Source organism: Musa acuminata, chromosome BXJ2-8 (assembly GCF_036884655.1).
Source record: "Musa acuminata AAA Group cultivar baxijiao chromosome BXJ2-8, Cavendish_Baxijiao_AAA, whole genome shotgun sequence".
Taxonomy (NCBI): Eukaryota; Viridiplantae; Streptophyta; class Magnoliopsida; order Zingiberales; family Musaceae; genus Musa; species Musa acuminata.
This window is the reverse complement of record NC_088345.1, coordinates 40164609-40181150: the sequence shown is the minus strand read 5'-3', so window position 1 is coordinate 40181150 and position 16542 is coordinate 40164609. Positions and strand designations below refer to the sequence as shown.

The following is a 16542-nucleotide window of genomic DNA, read 5'->3' as shown; positions in this document are numbered from 1 at the left end:
TCGATATGTGCCTATTCCAGTTTCATTCCTTTGGACATTGAATTCATCAAATCTTCTTATTGAATTGAGTTATTTGTGATTGCTTGGATTCCATATGTGCCCTTGCTTTCAATTCCCTTCAAATCTGAATATACTTGTGAAAGATTATTGCTTACTTCGGATTGACTCGTAAAGGCACATGTACGTTTGTTGTTCCGCGTGTGCTTCCGATATATGCTACTTATTGTTGAAACTGCCCTTTTGTACTCTGGTGTGTGGGATTGTCTGGACCTTTGCCAGAAATGGTAAAGGGTATGCGCTGATTTGCCTGCTATGTGGGGTCCCGCTATGTGGGATATTGCTTAGAGCCTGCGATGCTCTGCCGGCCCCCTTTGACTTCACCTAGACGTGGGTGGATGGAGCTCCCAGACGTGGGAGACTTTTGTCAGGTGGTCATTCAGAAATGGATGAATCACATTCTGACTGAGATCCCACTACACCTTCTGTATGTTTGATATGATATCCAGAGCTTTGGTTATGTGTTTCTGTACATGCTTTGGATAAGATTGATATGTTTGCAACGTCAAAGACGACGTTTGAGCTTCTGTATGATATTTGTTTTCGATATGCTCTGAAATGCTTCATTCACTGATGATATGCTTCGAAATGTTCCATATGCCGTTGATATGCTCCGGAACATTTCATATGCCATTGATATGCTCCAATTACTCTGTGCTCCATTTGCTATGAACTGATATGTTCTGAAATGTCCTATCTGCCATTGATATGTTCCAATTACTCTGTGCTCCATTTGCTATGAATAGATATGTTCTGAAATGTCCTATCTGCCATTGATATGTTCCAATTACTCTGTGCTCCATTTGCTATAAACTGATATGATCTGAAATGTCCTATCTGCCATTGATATGTTCCAATTACTCTATGCCCCATTAGTTATGGATCAAATATGTTTTGAATGACATGATACGTATGATTTGGTATCTATTGAGATGGTATCCTTGAGAATTCTTGTATTCTGCCTTGCATTATGATACCTTACTCGTTTGAAACCGTTCCTTTTGTTCTGAATATGCTTTGTCACTTGCTGAGCCGTTTTTTGGCTCACTCCGTTGTTATATAAATCTTTCAGGTCAGCTTGTCACTCTTCGAGATGTTTGATTTGGGCTGAGGCAGTGGATAGCTATTCAGAATAATGGGCAAGTCTGGTTGGTTATTTCGATATTGTTGTATAAGTATGTCTTGTATGTAATGAAATGTTGTCGATGAACCGAAATGGATATACTGTGTCAAAGTGTTAGGTGATCTCTCTTATTTGGAATTTCAGAATGTTAAGTCTAATTTATGGTGATATGAACTTGTGGTGAATAGTTGGAGTTCTGATTGTATAATTTATTTAGCTTGTGGATTTATAAATGTTGTTCATGTTTGTCAAGTTGGCTTGGGTTGCCATAAATATGAATTATCGAGTGATGTGATATATGATTATAAACTGCACAGGTTTTATGGATGTGAATATGAATAGAATGTTTTTAGTGTCCTCAAACGTTAGTTTGGATCCTGGATTGGCCTGTGACGAAGATTTTAAAAATCATGGATATTTTGAGGGGCGTGACAGGTGACCCCCTGTTGCACTCGTTTTTGAGCCCCGAGCGGCCAAAACCTCTCCCGTCGACCTCCGAGGCGATGGTTTTGGGCCTCGGAATTTGCCGTGACCGCTACGCAGTCAGTCTCGCGGGGCTCGGAGAGAGCTTTCCGGAATGGGGCCGCAATAGCGATTCCGAGTTCGTTCGAGAAAGTCCCGATGGTTTCGGCGCGCGCTTGCCGTGTCCGGTACGCGATCGGCCTCGTGAGCATCGGAGAGATCCGACAATGGCGATTCCGAGATCGTTCGAGAGTACAAAGGGGAGGGACGACGCACACAAAAAGAGTGCGATCATACCAGCACTAAAGCATCGTATCCCATCAGAACTCCGAAGTTAAGCGTGCTTGGGCGAGAGTAGTACTAGGATGGTGACCTCCTGGGAAGTCCTCGTGTTGCACTCCTTTTTGCGCCCCGAGCGGCCAAAAGACTTACTTAAAACCCTCTTTCAAGCTTTTCAATTTTTCCAGCATTATGGCCAACAATAAATGTCATTACAATATAGCAGGAGAATAATGAAATCATAATCTAAAAATTTCTTCATAAACATACAATGATCAGACATGGTTCTAGGATGGGTGACCCTCTGTTGCACTCGTTTTTGCGCCCCGAGCGGCCAAAACCTCTCCCGTCGACCTCCGAGGCGATGGTTTTGGGCCTCGGAATTTGCCGTGACCGCTATGCAGTCAGTCTCGCGGGGCTCGGAGAGAGCTTTCCGGAATGGGGCCGCAATAGCGATTCCGAGTTCGTTCGAGAAAGTCCCGATGGTTTCGGGGCGCGCTTGCCGTGTCCGGTACGCGATCGGCCTCGTGGGCATCGGAGAGATCCGACAATGGCGATTCCGAGATCGTTCGAGAGTACAAAGGCGAGGGACGACGCATATAAAAAGAGTGCGATCATACTAGCACTAAAGCACCGGATCCCATCAGAACTCCGAAGTTAAGCGTGCTTGGGCGAGAGTTGTACTAGGATGGGTGACCCCCTGGGAAGTCCTCGTGTTGCACTCCTTTTTGCGCCCCGAGCGGCCAAAAGACTTACTTAAAACCCTCTTTCAAGCTTTTCAATTTTTCCAGCATTATGGCCAACAATAAATGTCATTACAATATAGCAGGAGAATAATGAAATCATCATCTAAAAATTTCTTCATAAACATACAATGATCAGACATGGTTCTAGGATGGGTGACCCCCTGTTGCACTCGTTTTTGCGCCCCGAGCGGCCAAAACCTCTCCCGTCGACCTCCGAGGCGATGGTTTTGGGCCTCGGAATTTGCCGTGACCGCTACGCAGTCAGTCTCGCGGGGCTCGGAGACAGCTTTCCGGAATGGGGCCGCAATAGCGATTCCGAGTTCGTTCGAGAAAGTCCCGATGGTTTCGGCGCGCGCTTGCCGTGTCCGGTACGCGATCGGCCTCGTGGGCATCGGAGAGATCCGACAATGGCGATTCCGAGATCGTTCGAGATTACAAAGGCGAGGGACGATGCACACAAAAAGAGTGCGATCATACCAGCACTAAAGCACCGGATCCCATCAGAACTCCGAAGTTAAGCGTGCTTGGGCGAGAGTAGTACTAGGATGGGTGACCCCCTGGGAAGTCCTCGTGTTGCACTCCTTTTTGCGCCCCGAGCGACCAAAAGACTTACTTAAAACCCTCTTTCAAGCTTTTCAATTTTTCCAGCATTATGGCCAACAATAAATGTCATTACAATATAGCAGGAGAATAATGAAATCATCATCTAAAAATTTCTTCATAAACATACAATGATCAGACATGGTTCTAGGATGGGTGACCCCTTGTTGCACTCGTTTTTGCGCCCCGAGCGGCCAAAACCTCTCCCGTCGACCTCCGAGGCGATGGTTTTGGGCCTCGGAATTTGCCGTGACCGCTACGCAGTCAGTCTCGCGGGGCTCGGAGAGAGCTTTCCGGAATGGGGCCGCAATAGCGATTCCGAGTTCGTTCGAGAAAGTCCCGATGGTTTCGGCGCGCGCTTGCCGTGTCCGGTACGCGATCGGCCTCGTGGGCATCGGAGAGATCCGACAATGGCGATTCCGAGATCGTTCGAGAGTACAAAGGCGAGGGACGACGCACACAAAAAGAGTGCGATCATACCAGCACTAAAGCACCGGATCCCTTCAGAACTCCGAAGTTAAGCGTGCTCGGGCGAGAGTAGTACTAGTATGGGTGACCCCCTGGGAAGTCCTCGTGTTGCACTCCTTTTTGCGCCCCGAGCGGCCAAAAGACTTACTTTAAACCCTCTTTCAAGCTTTTCAATTTTTCCAGCATTATGGCCAACAATAAATGTCATTACAATATAGCAGGAGAATAATGAAATCATCATCTAAAAATTTCTTCATAAACATACAATGATCAGACATGGTTCTAGGATGGGTGACCCCCTGTTGCACTCGTTTTTGCGCCCCGAGCGGCCAAAACCTCTCCCGTAGACCTCCGAGGCGATGGTTTTGGGCCTCGGAATTTGCCGTGACCGCTACGCAGTCAGTCTCGCGGGGCTCGGAGAGAGCTTTCCGGAATGGGGCCGCAATAGCGATTCCGAGTTCGTTCGAGAAAGTCCCGATGGTTTCGGCGCGCGCTTGCCGTGTCCGGTACGCGATAGGCCTCGTGGGCATCGGAGAGATCCGACAATGGCGATTCCGAGATCGTTCGAGAGTACAAAGGCGAGGGACGACGCACACAAAAAGAGTGCGATCATACCAGCACTAAAGCACCGGATCCCATCAGAACTCCGAAGTTAAGCGTGCTTGGGCGAGAGTTGTACTAGGATGGGTGACCCCCTGGGAAGTCCTCGTGTTGCACTCCTTTTTGCGCCCCGAGCGGCCAAAAGACTTACTTAAAACCCTCTTTCAAGCTTTTCAATTTTTCCAGCATTATGGCCAACAATAAATGTCATTACAATATAGCAGGAGAATAATGAAATCATCATCTAAAAATTTCTTCATAAACATACAATGATCAGACATGGTTCTAGGATGGGTGACCCCCTGTTGCACTCGTTTTTGCGCCCCGAGCGGCCAAAACCTCTCCCGTCGACCTCCGAGGCGATGGTTTTGGGCCTCGGAATTTGCCGTGACCGCTATGCAGTCAGTCTCGTGGGGCTCGGAGAGAGCTTTCCGGAATGGGGCCGCAATAGCGATTCCGAGTTCGTTCGAGAAAGTCCCGATGGTTTCGGCGCGCGCTTGCCGTGTCCGGTACGCGATCGACCTCGTGGGCATCGGAGAGATCCGACAATGGCGATTCCGAGATCGTTCGAGAGTACAAAGGCGAGGGACGACGCACACAAAAAGAGTGCGATCATGTTGAATCTCGGATTTTGATGATGAAGTCAATTGTCATTTGTTATCTAATCTATGTGTTGAGATAAGTGTGCAGGATTTACTACGATGAGAGTAAGACAAGCAGCAGGTGTTTCGCCGGAGTCAAGATCATGATCACATTGGGAGTTCGAGAGTTCGACGGAAGTTCGGACGGTCGTCGGAGGTTCAGCGAGAACAGATCCGAGAAGTCCAGAAGCTTGCCAAGCGAAGCTCGTCGGAACTCGCCAAGTGGATCGTCGCAAAGTCCAGGAGTATGCCGGATGTCCGCAGAAGGATCACCGAGGGTTTATCGGATGATCGACGGAAGTTGGCCGGAAACTCGCCGGAAGAAGCGATTGACGTATCGGAGCAAAGCTGCAGAAATTGTCTTAGAGTTAATCGTAGTTAGCATGATGATTAAGCATGAAAATGGGAGGTGATCCCATTAGCTTAATCTTGGGGCAATTGGGCCCCTGAAAAGATTCAAATTGGGCCGAATGGAGTGAACCATTCGGACCCTGATTGCACCAGGAGGTGCAACCGCCCCAGCCAGGAGGTGCAACCGCTTGGGCTGTGAGGTTGGGAGGTGCTACCGCCCCAGCCAGGAGGTGCAACCGCCAGGGCTGCGAGGCTGGGAGGTGCAACCGCCCCAGCCAAGAGGTGCAACCGCCCAGAGCTCAGTCTTCGAGCTAGACTAGGCGGTGCAACCTCCTCTGCCAAGAGGTAGCACCGCCAGAGCTCAAGTTTCGAGCTCTGCCAGGCGATGCAACCACCGAGCTCAGTCTTCGAGCTCTGGCAGAGAGGTGCATCAGCCTGAGCTCAGTCTCGAGCTCTGCCAGGTGATGCAATCACCGAGCTCAGTCTTCGAGCTCTGGCAGAGAGGTGCATCAGCCTGAGCTCAGTTTCGAGCTCTGCCAGGTGATGCAACCACCGAGCTCAGTTTCGAGCTCTGCCAGGTGATGCAACCACCAAGCTCAGTCTTCGAGCTCTGCCAGGTGATGCAACCATCGAGCTCAGTCTTCGAGCTCTGGCAGAGAGAAGCAATCGCCTGAGCTCAGTCTTCGAGCTCTGCTAGGCGGTGCCACCTCTCTAGTCAAGAGGTGCAACCGCCTGATCCCAGAATTCTGGGATTTGATCGATTTGATCGTTTTGAGCTCGAATTTTGAATTGGGTTGGGGCCTATAAATACCCCACCCATTCAGCCCTGAAAATATACAGACCCACACCGAAATCTTGATCTTTTCTGTGATTCTAAGAGCTCAAAAGTGTTGTAAAGCCTTTAAGTCTCCTCCTTCTGTTCTTCAAGTTTTCAGTTGTAAAGTGAGGAGAGAAAGGTCTGTAAAGGTTGTCTCCTGAGCCTGTCAAAAGGAGAGAAATTGTAAAAGGGCAGTTTGGCCTTCGCCCATTGAAGGAAGGCACCTAGTTGACGTCGGCAACCTCATCGGTGGAGGAAGCCAAAAGTGGAGTAGGTCAAGGCTGACCGAACCACTCTAAATCTCTGGTTTGCGTTTATTTTCGAGCACTTTATCATTACTGCAAACCTCCCTCATTACTACTGCTCTCTGCGCTTTCACGAACAAGTTCTAAGTGCTGTTCTTCCGAATCTGCATTCAGACGTAAATTCGTATTTTCATACATTACAGTTTACGTTTACGTTTGATTCTGCAGAACTGTTTTCCGTGCTTTTACGAACGAGCTTCTTTGCAGTTTACACTTACATTTTAATCCTATTGATAACTGCAATCTGTCCTCTACGATTTTACGAACGAGTTTCAACATTTAGACGTAAAACTGCATTCAGACGTAAATCGGCTTTCCTCGCTCAATCATCAGATCTCAGTTCACGTTTACGTCTTGATTTCAACTGCATACTGCCTTCTGCGAGTATACAAACAAGTTTCAAAGTTTAGACGTAAATCTGCGTCTAGACGTAAAACTGCGTTTAGACGTAAATCTGCGTTTAGACGTAAATCTGAGTTTAAGACGTAAATCTGAGTTTAGACGTAAATCTGCGTTTAGACGTAAAACTGCGTTTAGACGTAAATCTGCGTTTAGACGTAAATCTGCGTTTAGACGTAAATCTGCGTTTAGACGTAAAACTGTGTTTAGACGTAAATCTGAGTTTAGACGTAAACTGCGCTTAGACGCAAAACTGCGCTTAGACGCAATCTGCGCTTAGACGCAAACTGCACTTAGATACAAACTGAGAATTTGCTTTTGCATCTTAATAGTTTTTGAACGAACGCAGCTTTTGGTTTTTAATCGCTGTAAGATTTCCGCTGCACTAATTCACCCCCCCCCCCCTCTTAGTGCTCTCGATCCTAACAATTGGTATCAGAGCAAGGTTAACTCTCTAAAGGATTAAAACCCAAGAGAGATGGCATACGCCGGAAACCAAGAGGGGCATTCGATTACACGTCCACCCATGTTCAGTGGAACGGACTACACTTACTGGAAGACCCGAATGAGGATCTTTCTTATTTCTATGGATTTTGAACTGTGGAACCTTGTTGAAAATGGATTTTCAAAATCTTCTCTTCCAATGATCGATTGGAACGATTTGGAGAAGAAGGCTTTCGCTCTTAATGCAAAGGCTATGAATGCCTTATTCTGCGCACTTGATAAAAACGAGTTTAATCGTGTTTCAACTTGCGAAACTGCTTTTGATATTTGGCACACACTTGAAGTGACCCACGAGGGCACAAGTAGAGTGAAAGAGTCAAAAATCAATCTGTTGCTGCATTCTTTTGAACTTTTCCGAATGAAACCGAGTGAAACCATTGGCGACATGTTTACCCGTTTCACGGATGTCGTCAACGGTCTAAAAGGACTCGGAAAAAGTTTTTCGGATTTTGAACTCGTAAATAAAATACTAAGATCCCTTCCTAAAAGTTGGGATCCTAAAGTCACTGCCATTCAAGAGGCAAAGGATCTGCGCAACTTCCCTCTTGAAGAACTAATCGGGTCATTAATGACCTACGAAATGACTTGCAAAGCTCATGAAGAGCAAGAAGACATCCTTCCAAAGAACAGGAAGGATATGGCACTTAAAACTTCTGAATGCCACTTGAGAGAAAACTCAAGTGATGAGGACTGTGATGATGACTTGGCACTTTTGACAAGAAAGTTTAAGAAATTTTTCAAAAGAAACAAGTTTAAAAACGATGTGAAAAATAAACTTGAACCCAAGAAGGACCAAGTGATCTGCTACGAATGTAAAAAGCCGGGACACTACAAAAGTGATTGTCCCCAAGTCAAGAAAAGAACAACAAAGAAGAAGGCGCTCCAAGCAACATGGGATGATTCGAGCGCATCTGAGGAAGAGGAGTCCAACACCGAGCAAGTTGCTCATTACGCCTTTATGGCCATCGAAGAGGAGGTAACGGATTTATTAGATGCTGATTTATCTTTCGATGAATTATTAAATGCCTTCCATGATTTATTTGATGAATGCAAAGTTATAAATAGAAAATACAAGTTGCTAAAAAAGGTACATGATAATCTTACTTGTGAGTTTGATAAGTTAAAAGTCGAACATCATGATAGTTTAAATTCATGTATCAAATGTCATGATTTAGAAACTATACAAAAAGAAAACTTGCTACTTAAGGACACCTTGAAGAAATTCGAGGTTGGTAGCAAGTCATTAAACATGATCCTTACAAACAAGGGTCATGCTCCCAAAAGAAGTGGGATTGGATTTGTGAGGAGTCCTCACCGAAATCCAACTACCTTTGTAAAAGGCCCCATCTTACATGTTCAACACCAAACCAAGTGCAACTTTTGTTGCAAATCTGGACACAAGACACATTGTTGTCCATTCAAGAAAATAAGTCCAAAAAAATTAATTTGGGTTCCTAAAGGAACCATGATAAACTCTATGCAACATGATAGAAAATGTAGATCTATTTATGAGGCACCCAAAAGCAAATGGGTACCTAAACATCATCCTTTCTTGTAGAAAACTAAACAATCGCAAGCTAGGAGCAAGAAATGGTACCTTGATAGTGGATGCTCAAGGCATATGACCGGAGATCCATCTCAATTCTCTAAGCTCACTAGCATAGACGAAGGATATGTCACCTTCGGAGACAACAACAAGGGTAAAATCATTGGCAAAGGAACCATAGGTAACAAATCCAATCTCTCTATTGAAGATGTTTTACTAGTTAATGGTTTAAAACATAACCTCTTGAGCATTAGTCAATTATGTGATAAAGGATATATTATAAGATTTGAATCTAATGCCTGCATCATTGAAAAACCACACAAAAATATATCTATGATTGCATTAAAACAAAACAACGTATACACTATTGACATCAATGACTTATGTGATGAAATGTGCTTTGCCGTTATGAATGAGGATGCTTGGCTATGGCATAGAAGATTAGGTCATGCTAGCATGAAACTAATCACTCAAGTATCATCTAGAGAACTTGTAAGAGGAATTCCTCATATCAAGTTCATCAAAGATAATGTATGTGATGCCTGCCAATTAGGTAAGCAAATTAGGGGTAGCTTCAAAGCTAAGAATCAAATAAGCACCTCTAGGCCCTTACAATTGATCCATATGGACTTGTTCGGACCAATCTCTACATCGAGTCTAGGAGGTAGCAAATACGCCTTTGTCATTATTGATGACTACAGCAGATATACATGGACCTACTTCTTAAAACAAAAAAATGAATGCTTTAGATATTTTACCAAGTTTTGTAAACTTGTTCAAAATGAGAAGGAATCTATGATTTCGTCAATTAGAAGTGATCATGGTGGAGAATTTCAAAACCATGACTTCCAAGAATTCTGTGAACTCAACGGATACAACCATAACTTCTCTACTCCAAGAAATCCTCAACAAAATGGGGTAGTAGAAAGAAAAAATCGAAATTTACAAGAAATGGCAAGAACCATGTTGAATGAACATAGCCTACCCAAATATTTTTGGGCCGAAGCTGTAAACACTGCATGCTATATTTTAAATAGAGTCCTAGTAAGACCCTTACTCACCAAAACTCCTTATGAGTTATGGAATAACAAAAAACCCAATGTCTCATATTTTAAAGTCTTTGGGTGTAAGTGTTTTATCTTGAATGAAAAGGATAACTTAGGAAAATTCGATGCTAAATCTGATGAAGGAATCTTTCTTGGTTATTCTTCGGTTTCTAAAGCTTTTCGCATCTTCAATAAAAGAACCTTAATTATTGAAGAATCCATCCATGTTGTTTTCAATGAGATTTCAGAAATTAAGAAAAATGATCTTGATGATGATGTTAATTTAAACGAAACCCCGTCTCCAACTAGCAACTTGGATGCATCCACTTCCAAAACATCCTTACCCAAGGATTGGAAGTATATAGATGCTCATCCTAAGGAGCTAATCCTAGGAGACACATCAAAGGGGGTTCAAACACGATCTTCTTTTAAAAACTTTTGTGCCAACGCCGCTTTTCTCTCCCAAATTGAACCCAAATGTGTTGATGAAGCCATGAAAGATGATTCATGGATTATCGCAATGCAAGATGAATTAAATCAATTTGAGAGAAATGAGGTGTGGACGCTTGTTCCTAGGCCAAATGACCATTTAGTAATTGGTACTAAATGGGTCTTTAGAAACAAGCAAGATGAAAATGGTATCGTGGTTAGAAACAAGGCTAGATTAGTGGCCAAAGGTTTCAACCAAGAAGAAGGTATCGATTACGAAGAAACCTTCGCACCTGTGGCTCGATTGGAAGCCATAAGGATGCTCCTTGCCTACGCCAGTTGCAATAATTTTAAGTTATTTCAAATGGATGTTAAAAGCGCTTTTCTAAATGGTTTCATTTCCGAAGAAGTTTATGTTGAACAACCTCCTGGATTTGAAAATAATGGCTACCCTAATCATGTGTTTAGATTAACTAAAGCTCTCTATGGTTTAAAACAAGCCCCAAGGGCTTGGTATGAGAGACTTAGCTCTTTTCTCATTGAAAATAATTTCATAAAAGGCAAGGTTGATACTACATTGTTTATCAAGAATTTTGAAAATAATTTTCTCATTGTTCAGATTTATGTTGATGATATTATCTTTGGTTCTACAAATGAATCTCTTTGTGAATCCTTTGCGAAAACTATGAGTCATGAATTCGAAATGAGTCTAATGGGAGAGTTAACATTCTTCTTAGGCCTACAAATCAAACAACTAAGCAATGACATCTTTATTAGTCAAACCAAATATGCTGTGAGTTTGCTAAAGAAGTTCAAAATGAATAATTCAAAAGCCATTGACACTCCTATGAGCACCTCCACTAAGTTAGAAATTGATGAGAATGGAGAAAGCTTCGATCAAAAAACCTATAGGGGTATGATAGGAAGTTTACTTTACCTCACTGCCACCAGACCAGACATCATGTTCAGTGTAGGACTTTGTGCTAGATTTCAATCAGACCCTAAGATATCTCATCTCAAAGCAGTCAAAAGAATACTCAGATATCTTAATGGAACTACCAATCTAGGATTATGGTACCCAAAATCAGAAAATTTTGAATTAACAGCTTATGCTGATGCGGACTTCGCTGGCTGTAAACTAGACAGAAAAAGCACATCAGGATCATGTCAATTTTTAGGACATGCCCTTGTATCCTGGTCATCTAAGAAACAAAACTCGGTTGCCCTATCAACAACCGAAGCTGAATACATTGCAGCAAGTGCATGCTGTGCACAAGTTGTATGGATGAAAAACACTTTAGAAGATTACAAAGTGAATCTTAAAGATATTCCCATTAAATGTGATAACACGAGTGCAATATGCTTAACTAAAAATCCTATACAACACTCAAGAACAAAACACATTGATATTAGACATCACTTTATACGAGATCATGTCACTAATCATGATGTAACCATAGAGTTTATTGACACCAAACATCAACTGGCTGATATCTTCACAAAACCCCTATGTGAAGAACAATTTGATTACATAAGAAGAGAAATAGGAATGTTGATGTGTCCGAATACTTAAACTAGTTAAAATTATCTTTCGGATGTTATTACTATTACATGCCTTGACAACGCTTGATCAAATAACATGTTGCAAATTATGTGACAAATATTTTTAACCAAATGCATGTAAGAAGTTCATTTTTCGATTTGTATGGGATGTTCCTGTACACTCTTATGAAAACTCTTTGAAAAATGACTTTCCTCCGTCAAGCAACAAACAATAAAGAGTTATATGTGTCATGACTTCCTTTATATGCTTAATAATGCTATCATGCTTTTTGTTGATGACAAAGGGGGAGAAATATATGAATTGATAAACACTATGTCATAGCTGAACTGCCATAATCATGTCTATGTCATAGTTGCAAATACTTGAGTGATGCTATAAACAATGTTATGCCATCCTTGCATCACCAAGAGATATGTGAACATGTGCTATAGTTTGCATCATATCTTGATTTGATATTCTATAGAAAATACAAACTTGCTAGAAAATCTCAAATGTGTGCATCATGTAAAAAGTCCTTCGTAGCTTTATATTATTACATGATGAATAGTTACAAACACTATCATACAAACTTGATGATGTATGTCATGCCTTGACATCATTCTTGAAGAGATACATCATGATGGGAATCATGATGGGAGCATTGATAAGTTTAACTGATCTAACTTATCAATACGTCACTTGAATTCTTAGGTCTTGAATTCAAGGTTGACTTATCTCAACTATGGCATATAGATAGGGGGAGTTAAGGACAACTCCTTTATCAATTGATTGTCATCATCAAAAAGGGGGAGATTGTTGAATCTCGGATTTTGATGATGAAGTCAATTGTCATTTGTTATCTAATCTATGTGTTGAGATAAGTGTGCAGGATTAACTACGATGAGAGTAAGACAAGCAGCAGGTGTTGCGCCGGAGTCAAGATCATGATCACATTGGGAGTTCGAGAGTTCGACGGAAGTTCGGACGGTCGTCGGAGGTTCAGCGAGAACAGATCCGAGAAGTCCAGAAGCTTGCCAAGCGAAGCTCGTCGGAACTCGCCAAGTGGATCGTCGCAAAGTCCAGGAGTATGCTGGATGTCCGCAGAAGGATCACCGAGGGTTTATCGGATGATCGACGGAAGTTGGCCGGAAAATCGCCGGAAGAAGCGATTGACGTATCGGAGCAAAGCTGCAGAAATTGTCTTAGAGTTAATCGTAGTTAGCATGATGATTAAGCATGAAAATGGGAGGTGATCCCATTAGCTTAATCTTGGGGCAATTGGGCCCCTGAAAAGATTCAAATTGGGCCGAATGGAGTGAACCATTCGGACCCTGATTGCACCAGGAGGTGCAACCGCCCCAGCCAGGAGGTGCAACCGCTTGGGCTGTGAGGTTGGGAGGTGCTACCGCCCCAGCCAGGAGGTGCAACCGCCAGGGCTGCGAGGCTGGGAGGTGCAACCGCCCCAGCCAAGAGGTGCAACCGCCCAGAGCTCAGTCTTCGAGCTAGACTAGGCGGTGCAACCTCCTCTGCCAAGAGGTAGCACCACTAGAGCTCAAGTTTCGAGCTCTGCCAGGCGATGCAACCACCGAGCTCAGTCTTCGAGCTCTGGCAGAGAGGTGCATCAGCCTGAGCTCAGTCTCGAGCTCTGCCAGGTGATGCAATCACCGAGCTCAGTCTTCGAGCTCTGGCAGAGAGGTGCATCAGCCTGAGCTCAGTTTCGAGCTCTGCCAGGTGATGCAACCACCGAGCTCAGTTTCGAGCTCTGCCAAGTGATGCAACCACCAAGCTCAGTCTTCGAGCTCTGCCAGGTGATGCAACCATCGAGCTCAGTCTTCGAGCTCTGGCAGAGAGAAGCAATCGCCTGAGCTCAGTCTTCGAGCTCTGCCAGGCGGTGCCACCTCTCCAGTCAAGAGGTGCAACCGCCTGATCCCAGAATTCTGGGATTTGATCGATTTGATCGTTTTGAGCTCGAATTTTGAATTGGGTTGGGGCCTATAAATACCCCACCCATTCAGCCCTGAAAATATACAGACCCACACCGAAATCTTGATCTTTTCTGTGATTCTAAGAGCTCAAAAGTGTTGTAAAGCCTTTAAGTCTCCTCCTTCTGTTCTTCAAGTTTTCAGTTGTAAAGTGAGGAGAGAAAGGTCTGTAAAGGTTGTCTCCTGAGCCTGTCAAAAGGAGAGAAATTGTAAAAGGGCAGTTTGGCCTTCGCCCATTGAAGGAAGGCACCTAGTTGACGTCGGCAACCTCATCGGTGGAGGAAGCCAAAAGTGGAGTAGGTCAAGGCTGACCGAACCACTCTAAATCTCTGGTTTGCGTTTATTTTCGAGCACTTTATCATTACTGCAAACCTCCCTCATTACTACTGCTCTCTGCGCTTTCACGAACAAGTTCTAAGTGCTGTTCTTCCGAATCTGCATTCAGACGTAAATTCGTATTTTCATACATTACAGTTTACGTTTACGTTTGATTCTGCAGAACTGTTTTCCGTGCTTTTACGAACGAGCTTCTTTGCAGTTTACACTTACATTTTAATCCTATTGATAACTGCAATCTGTCCTCTACGATTTTACGAACGAGTTTCAACATTTAGACGTAAAACTGCATTCAGACGTAAATCGGCTTTCCTCGCTCAATCATCAGATCTCAGTTCACGTTTACGTCTTGATTTCAACTGCATACTGCCTTCTGCGAGTATACAAACAAGTTTCAAAGTTTAGACGTAAATCTGCGTCTAGACGTAAAACTGCGTTTAGACGTAAATCTGCGTTTAGACGTAAATCTGAGTTTAAGACGTAAATCTGAGTTTAGACGTAAATCTGCGTTTAGACGTAAAACTGCGTTTAGACGTAAATCTGCGTTTAGACGTAAATCTGCGTTTAGACGTAAATCTGCGTTTAGACGTAAAACTGTGTTTAGACGTAAATCTGAGTTTAGACGTAAACTGCGCTTAGACGCAAAACTGCGCTTAGACGCAATCTGCGCTTAGACGCAAACTGCACTTAGATACAAACTGAGAATTTGCTTTTGCATCTTAATAGTTTTTGAACGAACGCAGCTTTTGGTTTTTAATCGCTGTAAGATTTCCGCTGCACTAATTCACCCCCCCCCCCCTCTTAGTGCTCTCGATCCTAACAATTGGTATCAGAGCAAGGTTAACTCTCTAAAGGATTAAAACCCAAGAGAGATGGCATACGCCGGAAACCAAGAGGGGCATTCGATTACACGTCCACCCATGTTCAGTGGAACGGACTACACTTACTGGAAGACCCGAATGAGGATCTTTCTTATTTCTATGGATTTTGAACTGTGGAACCTTGTTGAAAATGGATTTTCAAAATCTTCTCTTCCAATGATCGATTGGAACGATTTGGAGAAGAAGGCTTTCGCTCTTAATGCAAAGGCTATGAATGCCTTATTCTGCGCACTTGATAAAAACGAGTTTAATCGTGTTTCAACTTGCGAAACTGCTTTTGATATTTGGCACACACTTGAAGTGACCCACGAGGGCACAAGTAGAGTGAAAGAGTCAAAAATCAATCTGTTGCTGCATTCTTTTGAACTTTTCCGAATGAAACCGAGTGAAACCATTGGCGACATGTTTACCCGTTTCACGGATGTCGTCAACGGTCTAAAAGGACTCGGAAAAAGTTTTTCGGATTTTGAACTCGTAAATAAAATACTAAGATCCCTTCCTAAAAGTTGGGATCCTAAAGTCACTGCCATTCAAGAGGCAAAGGATCTGCGCAACTTCCCTCTTGAAGAACTAATCGGGTCATTAATGACCTACGAAATGACTTGCAAAGCTCATGAAGAGCAAGAAGACATCCTTCCAAAGAACAGGAAGGATATGGCACTTAAAACTTCTGAATGCCACTTGAGAGAAAACTCAAGTGATGAGGACTGTGATGATGACTTGGCACTTTTGACAAGAAAGTTTAAGAAATTTTTCAAAAGAAACAAGTTTAAAAACGATGTGAAAAATAAACTTGAACCCAAGAAGGACCAAGTGATCTGCTACGAATGTAAAAAGCCGGGACACTACAAAAGTGATTGTCCCCAAGTCAAGAAAAGAATAACAAAGAAGAAGGCGCTCCAAGCAACATGGGATGATTCGAGCGCATCTGAGGAAGAGGAGTCCAACACCGAGCAAGTTGCTCATTACGCCTTTATGGCCATCGAAGAGGAGGTAACGGATTTATTAGATGCTGATTTATCTTTCGATGAATTATTAAATGCCTTCCATGATTTATTTGATGAATGCAAAGTTATAAATAGAAAATACAAGTTGCTAAAAAAGGTACATGATAATCTTACTTGTGAGTTTGATAAGTTAAAAGTCGAACATCATGATAGTTTAAATTCATGTATCAAATGTCATGATTTAGAAACTATACAAAAAGAAAACTTGCTACTTAAGGACACCTTGAAGAAATTCGAGGTTGGTAGCAAGTCATTAAACATGATCCTTACAAACAAGGGTCATGCTCCCAAAAGAAGTGGGATTGGATTTGTGAGGAGTCCTCACCGAAATCCAACTACCTTTGTAAAAGGCCCCATCTTACATGTTCAACACCAAACCAAGTGCAACTTTTGTTGCAAATCTGGACACAAGACACATTG

At 43.2% G+C, this 16542-nt stretch overlaps 5 non-coding genes across 5 annotated transcripts; all 5 read left to right on the top strand.

The window, feature by feature from the left end:
- The first annotated feature begins 1925 nt into the window (after nt 1–1925).
- LOC135621007 (5S ribosomal RNA) lies at nt 1926–2043 on the top strand. Its single transcript, XR_010490235.1, has one exon. It is a non-coding gene; the product is annotated as a 5S ribosomal RNA (ribosomal RNA).
- A 484-nt stretch (nt 2044–2527) lies between these two features.
- Nucleotides 2528–2646, top strand: LOC135620528 (5S ribosomal RNA). The gene has a single exon (XR_010489771.1). It is a non-coding gene; the product is annotated as a 5S ribosomal RNA (ribosomal RNA).
- A 484-nt stretch (nt 2647–3130) lies between these two features.
- Nucleotides 3131–3249, top strand: LOC135621374 (5S ribosomal RNA). The gene has a single exon (XR_010490537.1). It is a non-coding gene; the product is annotated as a 5S ribosomal RNA (ribosomal RNA).
- Nucleotides 3250–3733: 484 nt separating this feature from the next.
- On the top strand, nt 3734–3852 carry LOC135620607 (5S ribosomal RNA). The gene has a single exon (XR_010489848.1). It is a non-coding gene; the product is annotated as a 5S ribosomal RNA (ribosomal RNA).
- A 484-nt stretch (nt 3853–4336) lies between these two features.
- LOC135621619 (5S ribosomal RNA) lies at nt 4337–4455 on the top strand. The gene has a single exon (XR_010490782.1). It is a non-coding gene; the product is annotated as a 5S ribosomal RNA (ribosomal RNA).
- The last annotated feature ends 12087 nt before the right edge of the window (nt 4456–16542 follow it).